At 41.2% G+C, this 17,603-nt stretch overlaps 1 protein-coding gene across 1 annotated transcript in view; it reads right to left on the bottom strand.

The window, feature by feature from the left end:
* The window catches only part of LOC100968921 (zinc finger protein 431), a 42,145-nt gene extending 24,935 nt beyond the window's left edge, over positions 1–17,210 (bottom strand). The window contains 2 exon segments of the mRNA XM_063600069.1: positions 15,681–15,773; positions 17,192–17,210. The gene's annotated coding sequence lies outside the window, so the exon portion shown is untranslated.
* Positions 17,211–17,603: the final 393 nt, after the last annotated feature.

Raw genomic sequence — 17,603 nt, 5'->3', positions numbered from 1 at the left:
GGCCAATATCCTTGATGAACACTGAAGAAAACTTTCTCAACAAAATACTGGCAAACCAAATCCAGGAGAACATCAAGTTAATCCAGTGTGATCAAGTAGGCTATATCTCTGGTATGCAAGGTTTTTTCAACATACAACAATTAATGAATATTATTCATCACATAAACAGAACTAAAGACAAAACCCACAAGATTATCTCAATAGATGCTAAAAACACTCTCAATATAATTTAACATCCTTCATGTTTAAAACCCTCAACAAACTAGGCATTGAAGGTACATACTTCAAAATAATGAGTCATCTATGACAAACTTACAGCCAACATACTGAATGGACACAAGCTGGATGCATTCCTCCTTGAAAACTGGCACAAGACAAGAATGCCTTCCCTCAAAACTCCTATTCAACACAGAATTGGAAGTCCTGGCCACAGCAATCAGGAAAAAGATTAAAATAAAAGACATCCAAAAGAGAAGAGAGGAAGTCAAACTATCCTTATGTTCAGATGACAAGATTCTATATCTTCAAAACCCTATAGTCTCAGCAAAAAGCTGTTTAAACTGATAAACAACTCCAGCAAAGTTTCAGGGTACTAAATCAATAGCATCCGTTTACATCAACAACATCCAAGCCAAAAGCCAAATCAAAAACATAATCCCATTCACAACTGCCACAAAAAGAATGGAATATCTAGGAATACAGCTAACCAGGGAGGTGAAAGATCTCTATAACAAGAATGACAAAATACTGCTTAAAGAAGTCAGAGATGGCCAGGCCCAGTAGCTCACACCTGTATCCCAGCACTTTGGGAGTCCGAGGTGGGCGGATCACGAGGTCAGGAGTTTGAGACCAGCCTGACCAACATGGTGAAACCCTGTCTCCACTAAAAATACAAAAAAAATTAGCCAGGCATGGTGGCATGTGACTGTAATCTCAGCTACTTGGGAAGCTGAGGCAGGAGAATAGCTTGAACCAGGGAGGCAGAGGTTGCAGTAAGCTGAGATCGCACCATTGCACTCCAGCCTGGGTGACAGAGCAAGACTCTGTCTCAACAACAACAAAAGAAGTCAGAGATGACACAAACAAATTAAAAAAACATGTTATGCTCACAGATAGAAAAGATCAATATTATTAAAATGGCCAAACTGCCCAAAGACATTTACCAATTTAATGCTATTTGTATCAAACTACCAAAACGCTGTTAAGTAAAAAATAACTATTTTAAAATTTATATGGAACCAAAATGAGCCTGAATTGCCAAGGCAATTTTAAGCAAAAAGAACAAAGGTGGAGGCATTACATTACCCCACTTCAAACCACACTCACTAGAGGGCTACGGTAACAAAAGCAGAACGGTATTGGTACAAAAACAGACTCACAGAACAAGGCAGCAGAATACAGAGCTAAAAAAAAAAAAAAAAATTCATTAAAAAGTAGACAAATGGCCGGGTGTGGTGGCTCATGCCTGTAATCCCAGCACTTTGGGAGGCCGAGGCGGGCGGATCGTGGGGTCGGGTTCGAAACCTGGCCAACATGGTGAAACCCCGTCTCTACTAAAAAAATCCAAAAAAATTAGCCAGGCGTGGTGGCGTACACCTGTAATCCCAGCTACTCGGGAGGCTGAGGCAGGCGAATAGCTTGAACCTAGGAGGCGGAGGTTGCAGTGAGCCAAGGTCCCACCACTACACTCCAGCCTGGGACAGAGCAAGACTCTGTGTAAAAAAAAAGAAAAAAAAGTAGGCAAAAAACATGAACAGATGCTTTTCAAAAGAAGACAAACGTGGCTAACAAGCATGTGCAACAAATGCTCACCACTAATCACTAGAGAAATGCAAAAAACAAGCAAAAAAAGACCACAATGAGATACCACCTCACACCAATCAGAATGGCTGTAATTAGAAAGTCAATAATAGGCTGCGTACAGTAATCCCATGGCAAAACTCTGTCTCTACTAAAAATACAAAAATTAGCCGGGCGTGATGGCACATGCCTGCAGTCCCAGCTACATGGGAGGCTGAAGCAGGAGAATTGCTTGAACCCAGGAGGCAGAGGTTGCAGTGAGGTGAGACGGTACCACTGCACTCTAGTCTGGGTGACAGAGTAAGACTCCATCTCAAACAAACAAACAAAGACATAAAACAAACCTAATTGCCTATTAATGGTAGACTAGATTAAAATAATATGGTATGGTTGGGTGAGGTGGTTCACACTTGTAATCTCAGCACTTTGGGAGGCCGAGGCAGGTGGATTGCCTTAGCTCAAGCATTCAAGACCACCCTGGGCAACATGGCAAAACTCATCTCTACAAAAGATAGAAAAAGAAGTTAGCTGGGCATGGTGGTGCATGGATGTAGTCCCAGCTACTTTGGGGGCTGAAGTAAGAGGGTGCCTTGAGCCTGGAAGGTTGAGGATGAAGTGAGTCAAGATTGCACCACTGCACTTCAGCCTTTGTGACAGAGTGAAACACAGTCTCCAAATAAATTAATTAAATAAAATAGAAGATTTAATAAAAAACAAAGTACGGTACATAAACATCATGGAAGATTATGTGGCCATTAAAAAAAAAAAAAACAAGATTAAGTTATTTGCAGCAACATAGATGATGCTGGAGACCATTATCCTTAGAAAGCTAAAGTGAAACAAAACCAAATGCATGCTATCATTTATAAGAGCTAAATAATAATAACACATGGACACAAAGAAGGGAACGACAGACACTGAGGCCTAGTTGAGAATGCAGAACGAAAGGACAAAAAGGATCAGAAAAAAATACCTGTTCGGTTTTACGCTTAGTACCTCAGTGACAAAACAATCTACACCAAACCCCCATGACACAATTTTACCTATATAACAAAGCTGCACATGGACCCCTTAACCAAAAAGAAAAGTTAAAAGAAAAAAAAAATCCATGCGTGGGGAAGAGTGCAATGTAGGTGCAAGGAGTTGTTTGTTCTACAGATGGTGGCCCAGGTGGGGCTGGACTCTGATTTATTTCTGTGTGCCTGTAGGCAGATGAGATTATGAACAGGTGGCCCAGAACCCTAGCTTGGTGGGGAAAACAGGTTGCTGTGGCAGATTCAGCGTCTGCATGTGGGGATATGCCAGGAGACTTGTAGACACTTTTGTGGGTTTTTGTCAAGAAACACTAAAATCAACAATGCTATAGTGAAATTCCTGAGGGTGGTGCCTAGTGCTGGGAGAGGTGTGGATACATCAATGTCTAGTGGGCATATTTGGGAGTGGGTGGGAATCCTGTGGTGGCAGCTTTGTGAAAAGGGGGTCTGTCATCAGAGCTCCTTTCCTTTAAGTTTTCATCCTCTTCAATCCTGGCAGGAGCCCTGGGATCCCAAGACAATGGGTAGTGTGAAAGCCTGTGTGCAGGAGAGAAGAGCCTCCCATTTGCAGACACTCATTTTATATCAGGACAGGGCTCTGGGATATCTTCCTTCTGCCACCAAATCTGTAGAGTTTGCTGAACACCAAGCAATTCTCAAACAGCAACTCAGTGTCTAACATTTCAATTCTGACACCACCCAGAGTCAGCATAGACCCTGATTCAGATCTCAGTCCCACAACACTGTCCTCATTCCAGATGCCAGTGACAAACCCCATAGGCTCATCTATGCTTCTGAGCTACTGTTTAAAAATTGGGGACTCCGCAAGGTAATTTATAGATTCAATGCCATCCCCATCAAGCTACCAATGACTTTCTTCACAGAATTGGAAAAAACTACTTTAAAGTTCATATGGAACCAAAAAAGAGCCCACATTGCCAAGTCAATCCTAAGCCAAAAGAACAAAGCTGGAGGCATCATGCTACCTGACTTCAAACTATACAACAAGGCTACAGTAACCAAAACAGCATGGTACTGGTACCAAAACAGAGACCTAGACCAATGGAACAGAACAGAGCCCTCAGAAATAATGCTGCATATCTACAACCATCTGATCTTTGACAAACCTGACAAAAACAAGAAATGGGGAAACGATTCCCTATTTAATAAATGGTGCTGGGAAAACTGGCTAACCATATGTAGAAAGCTGAAACTGGATCCTTTCCTTACACCTTATACAAAAATTAATTCAAGATGGATTAAAGACTTAAATGTTAGACCTAAAACCATAAAAACCCTAGAAGAAAATCTAGGCAATACCATTCAGGACATAGGCATGGGCAAGGACTTCATGTCTAAAACACCAAAAGCAACGGCAACAAAAGCCAAAATTGACAAATGGGATCTAATTAAACTAAAGAGCTTCTGCACAGCAAAAGAAACCACCATCAGAGTGAACAGGCAACCTACAGAATGGAAGAAAATTTTTGCAATCTACTCATCTGACAAAGGGCTAATATCCAGAATCAGCAATGAACTCAGACAAATTTATAAGAAAAAAACAAACAACCCCATCAACAAGTGGGCAAAGGATATGAACAGACACTTCTCAAAAGAAGGCATTTATGCAGCCAACAGATACATGAAAAAATGCTCATCATCACTGGCCATCAGAGAAATGCAAATCAAAACCACAATGAGATACCATCTCACACCAGTTAGAATGGCGATCATTAAAAAGTCAGGAAACAACAAGTGCTGGAGAGGATGTGGAGAAATAGGAACACTTTTACACTGTTGGTGGGACTGTAAACTAGTTCAACCATTGTGGAAGTCAGTGTGGCCATTCCTCAGGGATCTAGAACTAGAAATACCATTTGACCCAGCAATCCCATTACTGGGTATATACCCAAAAGTTTATAAATCATGCTGCTATAAAGACACATGCACACATATGTTTACTGCAGCACTATTCACAATAGCAAAGACTTGGAACCAAGCCAAATGTCCAACAATGATAGACTGGATTAAGAAAATGTGGCACATATACACCATGGAATACTATGCAGCCATAAAAAATGATGAGTTCATGTCCTTTGTAGGGACATGGACGAAGTTGGAAACCATCATTCTCAGCAAACTATCGCAAGGACAAAAAACCAAACACCGCATGTTCTCACTCACAGGTGGGAATTGAACAATGAGAACACATGGACACAGGAAGGGGAACATCACACACTGGGGCCTGTTGTGGGGTGGAGGGGGGAGGGATAGCATTAGGAGATATACCTAATGTTAAATGATGAGTTAATGGGTGCAGCACACCAACATGGCACATGTATACATATATAACTAACCTGCACGTTGTGCACATGTACCATAAAACTTAAAGTATAATAAAAAAAAAAAAAAATTGGGGACTCCCAATGGGTGCGGCGGCTCATGCCTGTAATCCCAGTACTTTGGGAGGCCAAGGCAGGTGGCTCAATTGAGGTTGGGCGTTTGAGACCAGCCTGACCAACATGAAGAAACCCCGTCTCTACTAAAAATACAAAATTAGACGGGCATGGTGGTGGGCACCTGTAATCCCAGCTACTAGGGAGGCTGAGGCAGGAGAATCGCTTGAACTCGGAAGGCAGAGGTTGCGGTGAGCCAAGATCACGGCACTGTACTCCAAACTGGACAACAAGAGCGAAACTTTGTCTCAAAAAAGAAAAAAAATGGGGACTCCCACAGCCTTCCTCAAGTTCAATAATTAGATCAAGCTACTCACAGAACTCAGCAAAACACTGTAGTTATGTTTACTAGTTTGTTATAAAAAGTACAACCCAGGAAAAGTCAAATGGAAGAAATGTATATGACAAAGAAAAGAGGTGGGGAATGATGAATCACAAACATAATCTGGGTAAATAGCTGTGATTAATAAAATTCTTCATCCTTTGTGTTCTCTGGAAATAGTTTATGGAAAGAAACACCCTTCCCATTATGACTTAGATGGTGCTCTCTTTTCTTATTTATCACAGAGCCAGACACAGACTCTGTCAGAGGTGTATTGAACCAGAGCAGCCTCTATTTTGAATAGAGGCTGAGTAAAAATAACGCTGAGACCCACTGGGCTGAATTCCCAGATGGTTAGACATTCTAACTCACAAGATGAGATAGGAGGTCAGCAGAAGACACAGGTCATAAAGACCTGGCTGATAACACAGTTTGCAGTATAGAAGCTGGATAAAACCCACCAAAATTAACATGGTGATGAGACTGACCTGTGGTTGTCCTCTCTGCTACACTCCCACCAGTGCTATGATAGTTTATAAATGCCATGGCAATGTCTGGAAGTTATCTTAAAATAGTTGAAAAAGGAGAGGCATAAATATTCCACCCCTTGTTTAGCATATAATCAAGAAATAACCATAAAAATGTGCAACTAGCAGCCGCTGCTCTGCCTATAGAGAAAGCCATTCTTCTATTTACTTACTTTCTTCATTAACTTGCTATCACTTTACGGACTCGCCCTCAATTCTTTCTTGAGAGAGATCTAAGAACCCTCTCTTGGGGTCTGGATCAGAACTTCTTTCCGGTAACATCTTTCTGGTAACCACAAAGGGACTATACTTAAGAGACCTCTGACCCAAAGGAAAATCATCTGTGTGCACCAATCAGCTGACTTTGGGTGAGTGGTGTGCATATACCTGAGTAAAGGATGGGATTGGGTTAGAGGCACAACTTAGGAGAATTAGAGTCTCTCCTAAGACACAGTGGGTTAAAGGCTCCTCTTAATAAAAGACAAGGATGCTTGACTGAACTTGGATTTGAGGCCGAGCTTAGAAAGGTTATATTCCTTCCTAAGATTCAGAAAGTTACAGACCCCTCTCAGTAAAATCCATCTCAGCTAAGAACTGGTTTGACACTGTGGGACATTCATTGCTATTCTTTTTGGATTAATCTGTCTTGCACTCTTTGCTGATGGCTACGGGTGACAGAATTAGGCATCTACAGGACCATGGGACATGGGGATATTTTTCTTGTCCAAAAGGGAAAACTTAAGTGCTAATGGGACTGTTGGGAAAAAAATCTCTTTCCTACCAAGAAGCAGCCACCTCAACTTTTTATTATCGCTGCAATGGGTAGGTCTTTCTCTGGCCCCCTCAGCTCTTTGCCTTCCCCACCCTGCCACAGGCAATGCTTTTTCTCTCTTTTCTCTTTCTTATTTTATATTACTCAGAGTAACCATCTTGCCTAGAGACCACAAGATAAAACTCCTGATTATTAAGTTGAATTAACAATGACAGGGCCCAACTGGGGCCAAGTTTAAGTCTTGCCAGTTTCATATTGGTTGTTAAGAAGAGTGGCTAATGTCTATGTTGTCACATATATTTTGATCTGGCCAGAAAAAGATAATTTTTCTTTTTGTTGTGGCTTGGCCCACGGGGCTGTGGTGCAGCCAGCCACATCACTAGGGCCACTCGGGGAAATGGAACCCAGAAGCCTGGCATGCTGGCAAAAGTGTACAAATTTCTGACCAGACTTCTAGCCTCTCTATGCAAACTGATTGAATGAATGGTGAAAAAAAAATACTGTTTATCTTCTACGTAAAGTTCTAATTAATATGGGAATGCATTTGTGAGGTTAGTCTTAAGCTGTAACAAATCTGTTGTACTTTGAGCTATAAATTTGTCTTTCTGTATTCTTCTGTCATTAAGAGGGATACCTTAGGATAGAATGCAGGCCTAGGACCCCTTAAGGCTGCTGTTCAAGATGGCTCAGAAAAGTGCTCACTCATGGCCTTGGAAGCTCCACCTTGTGACCACATGACAGTATTTTCTCTTGGTCTCCACCATCATAATGGTGGCCCAGGTTCAGGATTCAATTCCCAGCTTAGGGAATGAGTACTTTCTTATTTGATATTTGGGTGAGCTTTACCATTTGTTGATTCTCTTCCCCTCCAGGAACCACCTTGAATTTTCTTTTCAGAACACCTGTGAAGTTACTTTTGGTAAAATTCAAAAGCCAGAGATATTGGCTGTTTGACCTGAATAAAGTCTGGTAATAAGAAATTTAAAAGGACTTTTTAAAAGAGCACTGATCACTGTGGTCATTGGCTCACACCTGTAATCCCAGCACTTTAGGAGTCCAAGGTGGGCTGATCACAAGGTCAGGAGATAGAACCATTCTGGTTAACATGGTGAAACCCCATTTGTACTAAAAATACAAAAAATTAGCCTGGTGTGGTGGTACTCGCCTGTAGTCCCAGCAACTCAGGAGGCTGAGGCAGGAGAATCACTTGAACCTGGGAGGCAGATATTACAGTGAGCCAAGATAGCGAGCGCCACTGCATTCCAGCCTGGGCGACAGAGCGAGACTCCATTCCAAAAAAAAAAAAAAGAAAAAAAAAAGCACTGTGGTTAAAAGTCAGCTTAAGTACAGCAGATATTCAAGCTCTAACAGCCTGGGACACCTTGGGAAAAACAGAAGAGGTGCCGCAGGCCCTCTTTTGAGAAACACCCCTTTTTCCTCATGAAACTCCAAAAATTGAAGGTGGATAGAGCCTTCTCAAAATCTAAGGTTCTGTTCGTTTTGCAATGCGTTATCTGATGTTTTTGACTTTGAGGGATATCAGAAATTACTTCACATTATAAAAGAAACTTGGCATGTAATAACTAGGTGAGAACTATACTTTTGGAATGGCTAATGGCAATTATGGGGAAATACTCAGTTCTTCATATTTGGATCAGAGAAACATAATCTTGACCACCTAGGAAATATGGAGGTATCCCCAACCCCTACTGAGAAATAAGACTTCCCTTGGGATTAACTAATTCTCTCCTTTTTAGATCCAAGATCTGATTTAAAAATGGTACCCTTAATTTAGGAGGATCTGTTTTGTTTTCCAGCTCTGTTTACTTTTTAGGCCATAAAAACGACATGCTTTCCTGGCCCTGGGCTCCACGCTGAAACTAGTAATCCAATTAAGAAACTGACAAAGAAGCTCTCCTTCCCCGACCCAAGATGCCAAAAGGAAAGCAGGCCTAGGGGAAGAAGGTGGCTCCAACCCCTGCTGTTGTGAAGCAGCAGGAGGCCAAGAAAGTGGTGAATTTCCTGTTTGAGAAAAGGCCTAAGAATTGTGGCACTGGGCAGGACATCCAGCCCAAAAGGGACCTCACCCGAAATGGCCCCACTATATCAGGTTGCAGCAGCAAAGAGCCATCCTCTATAGGCGGCTGAAAGTGTTTTTCTGTGATTAACCAGTTCACCCAGGGCCTGGACCACCAAACAGCTACTCAGCTGCTTAAGCTAGCCTACAAGTACAGACCAGAGACAAAGCAAGAGAAGAAGCAGAGGCTGTTGGCCCGGGCCGAGAAGAAAGCTGCCGACAAAGGGGACATCCTTATTAAGAGACCACGTGTCCTTCGAGCAGGAGTTAACACTGTCACCACCTTGGTGGAGAAAAAGAAAGTTCAGCTGGTGGTGATTGCGCATGATGTGGATCCCATCAAGCTGGTTGTCTTCTTGCCTGCCCTGTGTCATAAAAGGGGAGTCCCTTACTGCATTATCAAGGGGAAGGTAAGACTAGGACGTCTAGTCCACAGGAAGACCTGCACCACTGTCGTCTTCACACAGGTTAACTCAGAAGACAAAGGTGCTTTGGCTAAGCTGGGGGAAGCTATCAGGACCAATTACAATGACAGGATGAGATCCGCCATCACTGGGGAGGGAAGGCCCTGGGTCTCAAGTCTGTGGCTCAGATCGCCAAGCTCAAAAAGGCAAAGACTAAAGAACTTGCCACTAAACTGGGTTAAATGTACACTGTTGAGTTTTCTATACATAAAAATAATTAAAATAATACAAACTTTCCTTCAAAAAAAAAAAAAGAAAGAAATTGACAAAGAAAAACCTTACAACTACTGAATCTTCTGTCTTTGTATTTACATGTGTTGTGTGTGTGATATGAAAGAACTCTGATTAATTGGTTTAAAAATAGTAAGAGTGTAAATCAAATATTTTGTCAGAAAAGTTAAAAGTGTAACACCTTTTAGTTCATGTGACAAGTAATCTTTTGGAAATAAAAACAGTTTTAAAGATCATTGGGAAAATAAAAAGTCTTCAAAATATAAACATTTGATCTAAGTTATATAGGTCACATATTAGATTTACCAAATATTTTAAGGTCATATATTGGCTCTTTGACTTTTAAAAATTGCTCAATTTACCTATCTTGAAGCCAGTAGATTCTAAATAAGGCCTTGAGACATATGGAATTAGCCATGTCCCCTAAATATACAAAGGTTATAAAGAAAAGAGACTTTATATAAGAAAAGATGTTGTATAGTAAATTCTTATCCTAAAGTAAAATGACTGGTTATTTAAAAAGAGGGATGTTTAGGACAAATCAGAAAGCCCAAACATATTGTAGATGGTCTGTATAAGTCATGAAATAATTCACTGAAGGAAATTTATGCAAGAAATGTTGTACAATTTAAAGGTCATTAGGCCTCTTAAATTAAGACTTCTCAAAATGCCACTATGACTGTTCACTGTACAACTTGCCTGTTTTACAGCTAAGTAAGGCCTGGGACACATCAAGTTAGCCACACCCCCTAACTATTAATACATTGGAGTCAGACCTTATATACACTTGTGTCTGTGTCCTAGACTTCACTCCTAGTATGTAATTAAAATTCCTTACTTACCAAGGTTTTCATCAAAAGTAAAAGTTGCTAAGAGTTAACATTGTAACATCTAATTTTGACTACTAAAAAACAGTTTTACATGCAAGGAATTCAGCGAAAGTGAAATACGTTTTTGATAAAAGGTTATACAAGAAGACATGGAAATGTGGATTTTTTTGCCTAGATTAAAAGGTTAAAGGAATGTTTTAGATTAGATAGAATAAAACTGAAGGTTTAAACAAATTGTGGAAGATTTGCTAAAATTTAATTGCAAAAGAGATTCTGTGTGTCAACATACTGACTAAAGTTAAATAGGTATTGTTTTTTCTAGAAATTGAACATTGAGATAAAAATGACAGATTTCTCTTAAAGCACTGATCTACTCTAACAACAAGGACTTTGTGAAGAGTTATAAAAGGTTTATGAGAATACTACCTTATGGTCAAACATTAAAATTGGATAGATTTGTCTATAAAGATTCATTAAGAGGCCGGGCATGGTGGCTCATGTCTGTAATCTCAGCACTTTGGGAGGCCAAGGCGGGCCGATCACAAGGTCAGGAGTTCGAGACCAGCCTGGCCAACATGATGAAACCCAGTCTCTACTAAAGATACAAAAAAATTAGCCAGGTATGGTGGTGTGCACCTGTAATCCAGCTACTCAAGAGGCTGAGGCAGGAGAATCACTTGAACCCAGGAGGCAGAGGTTCCAGTGAGCTGAGATCCTGCCATAGCACTCCAGCCTAGGCAACGGGGCGAGACTCTGTCTCAAAAAAAAAAAAATTAAAAAAAATTCACTAAGAATTGGGTTTGACATAAATCATACACAAATATAAAATAGTAAAAATTTGGCTCATTTAGTATAAAAATCACACAGAAAAGGCTGTCAACTGTGAAATCATGTTTGACTATTTTTGGACTATATTTGTGTAAATATGTTATTGGTATGTGTTCCAAAATTAAGGGAAACTCCTGTAATTCTAATATGACTAATATAACTAATATGATAATATAACTATCCTCAGTCTGAGTCAACATGCAACCTTATTTTATGTCTCTTCTAAGAACATGCTGACTTCATGGTAAAACATCATTAATAATCACAATCGTTACATAAAATTATTATATGACACAGAGCTAACCAAATTTCCTTGTCAATCATGGTTTTTTTTTTTTTCACTGTGACTGCCCTAAGACTTTGCCATCCAGACAATCATCTTGTGTTGGTACTCTTCAAAAGATGATTTATAGTTAACTTTGACAGATGTTCTATTTTTTTTTTTTTCTTTTGAGATGGAGTCTTACTCTGTTGCCCAGGCTGGAGTGTAATGATGCAATCTCAGCTCACTGCAACCTCTGCCTCCCAGGTTCGAGTAATTCTCTTGCCTCAGCCTCCCAACTAGGCTGGGATTACAGGCGTCCACCACCACATCCAGCTATTTTTTTTGTATTTTTAGTAGAGACAGGGTTTCACCATGTTGGTCAGGCTGGTCTTGAACTCCTGACGTCAGATAATCCACCTGCCTTGGCCTCCCAAAGGGCTGAGATTACGGGCAGGAGCCACTGTGCCCAGCAACAGATGTTCTTAAATGCAAGTTTGTGATAACTTTAGAAATTGTAACATTAGAATAGAGAAAAAACATTCAGTATACATGGAGAACTGGAATGTTCATGACTATCAAACAGAACAGGAATTAACTGAAGGGACTGAACTAATGGAAGATGAAAGTAATACTTTTTGACTTCGCATAAAATGTCACTGATCCTTTGTTTCAGGGTCAAGAAAACTGAATAGTTAGGCAAAAATATCATCACCCCTATTCAGCATGAAGTAGTTACAGAAAATGGATCTTCATCCCTCTACAACCCTCAGGATTAAGTGTGCCCTTGTGAAAAAGATGGGGGAGATGTCAGAGGAACCAGAGCAAATCTATTTTGAATAGGGGCTGGGTAAAATAGGACTGAGACTGACTGGGCTGCATTCCTGGATGGTTAGGCATTCTAAGTAACAGGGTAGGAAAGAAGGTCAGCACAAGATACAAGTCATAAAGACCTTGTGGACAAAACAGGTTGCAATAAAGAAGTCAAATAAAACCCACCAAAACCAAGATGTGACGAGAGTGACCTCTGATTGCCCTCACTGCTACACTCCCACAAGTGTCATGACAGCTTACAAATATGGAAACATTAGGAAGCTATCCTATATTGTCTAAAATTGGGAGGCATAAATAATCCATTCCTTGTTTAGCATATAATCAAGAAATAACCATAAAAATGTGCAAACAGCAACCCTTGGGCTGCTCTGCCTATGGAGTAAGCCATTCTTTTATTCCTTTACTTTCTTCTTCTTTTTTTTTTTTTTTTTTTCAGACAGAGTGTCACTCTGTCACCCAGGCTGGAGTGCAGTGGCACGGTCTCGGCTCACTACAACCTCTGCCTCCTGGGTTCAAGTGATTCTTTTGCCTCAGTCTCCTGAGTAGCTGGGATTACAGGTGTGCACCACCAAGCCTGGCTAATTTTTATGTTTTTAGTAGAGACAGGGTTTCACCATCTTGATCAGGCTGGTCTCAAACTCCTGACCTTGTGATATTTTCTTAATACTTCCTTTTACTTTACTGTATGGACTCACCCTGAATTTTTTCTTGAGCAAAATCCAAGAACCCTCTTTTGGGGCTTGGATTGGGACCTCTTTCTGGTAGAACTCTGCACATTTTCTTATTTTTCCAATTAAAAGAATCAGCTGCATTTGTCTTCAGTGGTCTAAATAAAATTTTTCACAGGCTCCAGAACTTTGAACTATCCTCAGTCTGATTCAACATACAAACTTATTTTATGTCTCGTCTAAGAACATGCTGACTTCATGGTAAAACATTCTCTGATCTAAAATCTGATTTTTCACGGTTCATTTGCCATTTCATTTGCCATTCCCCTCCCACCTTCTTTCTAATCTTGTTTGCTCCTCCCTAGGAAAGAAAGCCCTTGTCAGCCTAAACTTTCCAATACTTAAAGTTTTTATAATTGGTCCTTCCTCCTGTTGCAATAGTCTTTTGGAATTTTTTTTTACATAAATCTAACTTTGATATTCCAAAGCCTAGAAACTGCCTCAAAACAATAACAACATCATCAGTAAAATCCTCTCAGTCCCCTTTCATCTTAATCCTAACTGCATTTGCCTGTGGGTCCCCAGCTTTCCAGGGCTGTGTCAGCAGAAAGGCTTCTTCCATGGCTGGGTTGAGCAGACTGGGACATCTGCAGGGGAGGATCCCCAGAAAAAAACTAGCTGGGCTTTTATTTGTTTCTTTGTTTCTTTTTGAGATAGAGTCTCGCTCTGTCGCCCAGGCTGGAGTGCAGTGGCGCGATCTTGGCTCACTGTAAGCTCCGCCTCTCGGGTTCATGCCATTCTCCTGCCTCAGCCTCCCGAGTAAGCTGGGACTACAGGCGCCCACCACTACGCCTGGCTAATTTTTTTGTATTTTTAGTAGAGACGGGCTTTCACCGGGTTAGCCAGGATGGTCTCGATCTCCTGACCTCGTGATCCACCCACCTTGGCCTCCCAAAGTGCTGGGATTACAGGCGTGAGCCACCGCATAGGTGGGCCTTTCATAACCTCCTTTTGTAGGCTCAATATTAGCCTTAGCTCTTAGTCACTGGGCTCAAGCTTTAATTTCCATGTTAGAGTTACTCACTTGGTTTTCGAAACTATGTGTTTGAAAAATCCAGCAAAATTACTCAAACACAGTGTTCATATAAGGAAAGGAAATTTTAAGGTACTTACATTTTGTACCTAAATAAGAGAAGCAAAAGTATCCATTCCTTTCAGACAACATATCTATTATTTTATCGTTTTCATTAAAAACCATGTAGTAAACAGTTATATGGGAATACTTCTAGGTGATACCAAGTTTCATCTCATAAAATGTAGCATGAAACTCAGAAATCAAGATAACAGGATTTGAACAGAGATATTTAGTCACAAATTCACCCTGCAAAAAGAGCAACTGATGTTTTCATGAATCTATGTAACTCACCAATTATCTACCACATTATCTCATGGAAATGTATTCATTCTGTACAGCCAGAATGAATAGAGATTTTTCCCTATTCTTTTCCTTGGTAGCTAGCATTCTAAAAGCTAAGCCTTGGAATTCTGTTTGAATGCACCCAGCCATAAAAAAAACACATCTGAGGAAACTTGTAAACTCACTTTGGGAAAGAAAAAGGTAAATGAGAATTTTTAACAAATGGGATACATAATTAGACATTAATTTTTTTTCTAAAACCCACCTCTTTTATGCCCTTTGTAAATATTTTCCTACCTGCCAGGCACAGTGGCTCATGCCTGCAATCCCAGCACTTTAGGAGGCTGAGGCAGGCAGATCATCTGAGGTCAGGAGTTCGAGACCAGCCTGGCCAACATGGTGAAACCCTGTCTCTACTAAAAAAAAATACAAAAAATTAGCTGGGTGTGGTGGTGTGTGCCTGTAATCTCAGCTACTTAGGAGGCTGAGGTAGGAGAATTGCTTGAACCTGGGAGACAGAGGTTGTAGTGAGCCAAGATCAATCCCTCTGCAGCCTGGGCAGCAAGAGTGAAACTTGTTTCAAAAAAAAAAAAAAAATCCTACCTTTCAAGCCCTACTAATATAATGCAATTTACAGCTAAAAAAGTGAGGTCAAAATAAGTAAACAAATATTTTCAAGGTGACAAACCCAGGGAGTGGCAGTGCTGATTAAAAAACAAATGTGTGTCTGACTCATGTTTCAAGTCAGGCCATTCAATCACTTGGGAGATTCTTCCACCCACTCCTGCTCACTTATGTGCTCATGAACCACCCATACAGGAGACACTGCAGTATTTCTTGGTGACTGCTCCAGGTGCATTTTACTTTGCAAGTTCTTACACCATCTCACTAGAGTCAGGTTTTTTTGTTTTTGTTTTTGTTTTTTTCTGGTCTTTTGGGATATTATTTTATCTGTCACAAATTTTTCACTTTTTAACACTATTTTTCTTCCACTATATTTATTTCATTATCTTTCTGCCCCCTAAGACAATCCAGGGGGCATACATTATTTCTGTGTTTTCCCATCAGCGCCAGCATCGGACTGGCTGACCAGCAATGTGTCCCCAAGAAATGAAAGCTGGGTTGGGCATAGACAATTTTAATGTCTCAAGAGGTTACCTTTTCAAAATAAGAGTACACTAGAAGATTCCTCTCAGCCCCAGGGCATCCACTTGCTTCCTTGAGAGGATACACTCCATATTTCAGGTCGTCCTATGGAAGAAAATAAACCAGAAGCTGATATTCACTAGGCACTTTAGCTGACATAACCACGGTGGATATCTTAGTTCATCCCCAGACAGCACTGAAACCCACGACCAGAAAAAAACTAAAAGGTGGCTGAGGACACATCACCCCATAAAGTTTCCAAAGGAAAACCTTGACCGAAAAACATTCTGACAAGATCTCTGTGCCTAGAGAAGACACAAGGAGAAAAGGCACAGAGAGTTTTAACAATACAGTATCAGGGGATTATTCTTTGCTTTCTTCTCATGGGAAATGTTTACAGATATTTTTTTAAAAAATATCTTTTAAAAAACTTTTTAAAAAGCGTCATTTAATGCTTTGTCAAAAAATAATTAAAATACGGTATAGAAAAGTACACTAAAAGACAAATAGGCGATAACGTGAATTAGGGAGGAAAAGCTGGCATTTGGAAACACCAGAAGGAACTGGAAATTTAGTATCTTACTGCAAGCCAGAGGGAGGCTGGAGAAATGAGGAATGGGGGTTAGACTTAAGACCCTGCTTGGGACACAGGTGAAAAATGCAGCGGAAAATCAGCTCCCCATGGACTGTGAAAATAATTAAAAGGCAGGCAATTAGACGGAGGTGTCTTTAGTCCCTGGGTTCCTACTTTAAAAAAATCTAACTGACGTGCATTTTTCAGTAAATTACTACATTGCGAGAAACAAAACTCAGCCCTAACCAACTATAAACTGCCAATTAACCTCTGATTACATAATCAGGAAATTTTCACCTTTATTGTACAAACTAAGAAACTATGTAACTCTACCTAACCAATTACTGAATTTGGTTTTCTTCATCATGCTTTTTATAAAAGTCTTTTCTTCAAGTCCCGCCCATGAAGCACAGATTACAAACCACAGCTGGGTGCTCCACAATTTTTGAATCACTCTTTGATTAAATTATTTAATGTTTTTGTAGTGACTCCCATATATTTTTAACAGAAGACAAGAGGAACTGGGAACTCCACGGAACAAAGCTCTTCCCATTCATGAACCCGCACCCCGAGTCAGAACTGTCCCCTGAAGACCCTCCCGTGGTCCCTGCACAATTTGGGAAAGACGCGGCGCTGCGGGTGTAGAGCTGCCCAGAGAGGACTCCAGGCCAGGGCACAGTCACTGTGCAGTGAAGAGACAGGACGCCTGGGGTCCCGACTGTCAGCGCAGCCGCCATCTTATGGCTGGAGGGGACTGAGGCCGAGCTGGGCAAGGAGAACTCGGGGCGCAGACTGTGGAGCTGACTGCGGGGAGGCCTGAGTCCCGCCACAGCCACTTCCCACCGGTTACAACCAGCCCTTCCCCTCTCTCGGGATGTCCGACCCGGCACTCTCACCATTTCTAGGCTTTCAGGGGGTCCCGGTGTCTTAGCTGTGGGTCTCCCAATACCTGCAGGTCACAGGGCCACAGATGTTGGGCCTCTAGGAGCAGAGGACACAGAGCAGTGAAGGGGGGACCTGGAGCTCAGGCTGCAGCGAGAGACAAAGGCCCCGCCACATCCCGGAAGCCGTCCTGTCCGCTCCAGCTGCGTGCCTGATTGGACGGTTCCCAGCCTAGCGTCACTGATTGGATAACGTTTAAAACCCCACCTTCTCAGGCCCTGAGTGACAGAAGATGCGAACAGATGCTGGGCTGAGTGAAGAAAGAGTGACAGCTTAGGCTGCAGTCTTTTCAGGCAGGGCTTCCTCCCAGAGCTTAGCCAGGCCCACCCCAGAGGGAATTTGCATTTAACCTTGTGTGTAAAGTCACATGCATTTATAAATAACATACTGTATGCCTATTCACAAATGAAAAGCATATA

This window comes from Pan paniscus, chromosome 20 (assembly GCF_029289425.2).
Source record: "Pan paniscus chromosome 20, NHGRI_mPanPan1-v2.0_pri, whole genome shotgun sequence".
Classification (NCBI taxonomy): domain Eukaryota; kingdom Metazoa; phylum Chordata; class Mammalia; order Primates; family Hominidae; genus Pan; species Pan paniscus.
Note: the sequence above shows the minus strand (reverse complement) of the source record. Positions and strands in the feature narration are given on the sequence as shown.